Consider the following 3,896-nt stretch of genomic DNA (forward strand, 5'->3'; position numbering starts at 1 on the left):
TGCTTTTCTAGTTTTTGTCATACTTAGAAAGAAAATTTTTTAAAAACCATGCTGTTGTATGTGTGTGTGTATGAGAGAGAGAAAATTGACAAACTGAATCTAAAATTTACATGGAATGCAAAGGACCAAGAATAACAAAAATAATCTTGAAGAACAAATTGAAAGGTGTTTGCTATTGGCTATCAAGACTACTGGCACAAGGATAGACATACGGGTCAATGGAACAGAGTTAGAGACTCCAGAAATAGACCCATGCATGGTGAATCACTTTTTCAACATAGATGTCAAGGTAATTAAGTGTGTGCATGGGGGAGGGGAAGATAGTCTTTTCAAAAAATAATGCTAGAACAATTAGAGACCTATGCAAAAAATGAACCTCTTCCCTTACAGCTCACTGTGCAAAAATTAACTCACAAGGGATCCTAAACCTAAGTGTAAGAGCTAAAAGTGTGAAACTTATAGAAAAACAAAAAGGGCCAGCCCCGTGGCGCACTCGGGAGAGTGTGGCGCTGGGAGCACAGCGACGCTCCTGCCGCGCGTTCGGATCCTATATAGGGATGGCCGGTGAGCTCACTGGCTGAGCGCGGTGTGGGAGACACCAAGCCAAGGGTTGCGATCCCCTTACAGGTCACAAAAAAGACAAAAAAAAAAAAAGGAAATTTTGTGACCTTGAGTTAGGCAAAGAATTCTTAAATAGGAAACAAAAAGCCTGAACCATAAAAGAAAAATTGATAAATTGGACCTTATCAGACAGTTTTTAATTTCTGCTCTGTACACTGATGATGGGAGTATAAAATAATACAATCTTTTGGAAAATAATGTGGTAGTTTCTTAAAAATTTAAGCATATGTCTACCATATGATCCAGCTATTGTAGTCATAAATATTTATCTATGATATAAATATCACATATCTACACAAAGTTATAGACAAAAAATGTCCTTAGCAGCTTTATCAGGAATGACCAAAAACTGGAAAAACCGCAAATGTCTATTAGCAAATGTACGGATTCACAAATTGTGGTATATTCATATAATGGAATACTATTCAGCAGTCAAAGGGAATATACTTTTGATACACTCAACAACAGTGAATCCCAACATCCTGCTGAATGAAAGAAACCAGACTAGGAGAAAAAAAAAAAAGAGTGGCTATTAACAGAGCTGACCTAAGGAGCTTTGGAAAGCAGTGTTTTGACTGGATACTGTAAGATAGACAAAAAGATCCGTATGTAAACACTACCTTCTAGTTGATAAATTTGTTTATCACAGGAGTATGGTTAGAACTTCTGAAACTATTTTACATAAATTGTATTAGTTTCCTAAGGCTGCTGTAACAAATTACTACAGATTTGGTGGCTTAAAACAAAAGAAATGTGTTCTCTCACTGTTTTGGAAATGAAAAGTCCAAAGTCAAGGTGTTGTCAGGGCTGTCGTCTCTTTGAAGTCTCTGAGGAAAATTCCTTGCTTGCTTGTTCTGGCTTCTGGTCACTCCAGGTGTCCTTGACTTGTGGCTGCATGACTCCAATCTCTGCCACTGTCTTCACATGGCCTTCTTTAATCTTCATACGTTCCTTCTCTGTATGTCTTTTATAGGGCCCTTGTCATTGGATTTAGGGCCCACCTGGATAATCCAAGATAAAAATCTTGAGATCCTTAACCTAATTATGTTTATAAAGATCCTTTCCCCAAATAAGCTTACGTTCACAGCTTCCAATGTTTAGTGCATGAACACATATTTTTGAGGATCATCAATCAACCTGATACACATGTATATAAAATTGAGTAAGACTTTCTTGCTCCCAGGCCATCTTGGCGGCTGCTGTTGGTTGGGGACCATCCCGCACTTTTGGCAGGAAGATGGTGGTGGCAAAGACGACGAAAAAGTTGCTGGAGTTAACTCCAGGCTGCAGCTCGTTATGAAAAGTGGAAAGTATGTGCGGGGGTCCAAGAAGATTCTAAAGGTGATCCGACAAGGAAAAGCGACATTGGTCATCCTCGCCAACCACTGCCCAGCTTTGAGTAAACATGAACTAGAGCACTATGCCATATTAGCCAAAAATGGTGTCCACCACTGCAGTGGCAGTAATACTGAACTGGGCACAGCATGTGGGAAATACTAGGGAGTGTGCACACTGGCTGTCACTGATCCAAGTGATTCTGATATCACTAGAAGCATGCCAGAACAGACTGGTGAAAAGTTAATCATGCAAAATTTTTCTCTAATAAAGCTTGCCAGGGCTTGTTTTAAAAAAAAAAATTGAGTAAGAAAATATATTGTAACTAATGAGCCAGGTTTCTCACTGTCAAAGAAAGAAGTCACAAATAAGCAAGGGGGAAAGGCTAGAATGAACCCTGTGGTGCTGGATTAGAGTCACAGATACCAGCACAAACTTATATTTACATTAATATGTATACAGATACATACAATAGAAATGAATACAGAAAAATGTGTATACATGGGCTAGTATATATACTTATATTTCCTGCCTCTGTCCACCAATAGAAGCTGAAAACATTGATAGGTAGCAACACGTACACCTAGCACCCAGATCTTGGTTTCTAAATATCATTCTTCAATAAACAGAACAAGTGCTCCTTGAAGAAACAGCTGTTTCTTGGGCGAGGGCAGAGAAAATATGAGTCTGGAGTATCTTATGGTGCCAGAAAGTAAAGAAGTGTCCAGAACAAACAAATCTACAGAGACAGAAATTAGATTAGTGAATGCCTAGGGATGAGGCTGGGAATGGGGAATGACTGCACATAGAGATGAGGTTTCTTTTCAGGTGGTAGAAATACTGTACAATTAGACTGTTCTAATAGTGCACAACTGTAGATGTCCTAAAAATCATACTGATATCATGTACTTCCTGATCTGATGTGATGAGCCCACAAGTTGAACATGTGTGTACACTCAAGACAGGTAAAGGTTATGGTCTACAAATTATATCTCAACAAAGTTGATTAAGAAGAAAGTGCTAAAAAAAAAAAAAAAGGTGCGTGTCAAAGACACAAGGAACCATCAGAAAAAGCTCCCGGGGGCCAAAGTCGGAACAATCTGAGCATCAAATTAAATAATGATGATATTGGGGTATAACCCTCCCCCCAGATAAAACAAACGTTTATGACTCCCTACTGACAAACAGGGAAGGAGGGACAAATCTTTCTTATGGAAGAATGGCCAGTAGTACATGTAGAAGGAATGAGGGAAATACTAGGGTACCTACCTCCAAAAGTTCATGGAATATAGAATTAAAAGATAATACTAATCTTTCCATGAACTTTTTGAAGTATGCTTGTTGAAAATTACCATTAGAACACCATAATAGTACCTATTGTAAGCAAGATCCACTGATACATGCTAAATTAGTGGGTGAAACTTTTAGGATAAACAAGATATTTGCATAACCTCAAGCTGTCTCCTCCCAAATATTTATTAATTACTGCAGTGGTTTAACCTAAGCCTACAAAGACATTCACATTCCTTCCTCCAGGAGGTAGAGCTTAATTTATTTCCCTTTGCATGTGGGCCGGACTTAGTGACTTGCTTCTGGTGAATAGAGGATGGAAGGGAAACAGAAACTTCACAGAAGAGAAAACAGGCAGGCGTAACCTTAAAAGGTGGTTAAAGTTAATGTCACCAATAATGTCATGTTGATATCATGTACCTGCTGATATGATGTAATATATATGAAATCTAAAGCTGAATATGCCCCTACTCTAGGACCTGTCCATTCCATCGTAGATACACATGCAGCAAAAATGTGTTCACATTTTTTGCACCAAAAAATGACACCTTTCAAAGAGTGTCTTTAGCAGCATTATTTACTATAGCCCAAATGCCCATCAACACTAGCATAAAAATTAAATTTTATTATATTCAGACGATGGAATACTA

At 38.3% G+C, this 3,896-nt stretch overlaps 1 pseudogene; it reads left to right on the forward strand.

Annotated features, from left to right (window-relative positions):
* The first annotated feature begins 1,858 nt into the window (after positions 1–1,858).
* Positions 1,859–2,198, forward strand: LOC103584284 (annotated as a pseudogene).
* The last annotated feature ends 1,698 nt before the right edge of the window (positions 2,199–3,896 follow it).

The sequence above is a fragment of the Galeopterus variegatus genome, unplaced genomic scaffold (genome assembly GCF_000696425.1).
Source record: "Galeopterus variegatus unplaced genomic scaffold, G_variegatus-3.0.2 Scaffold48861, whole genome shotgun sequence".
NCBI lineage: Eukaryota > Metazoa > Chordata > Mammalia > Dermoptera > Cynocephalidae > Galeopterus > Galeopterus variegatus.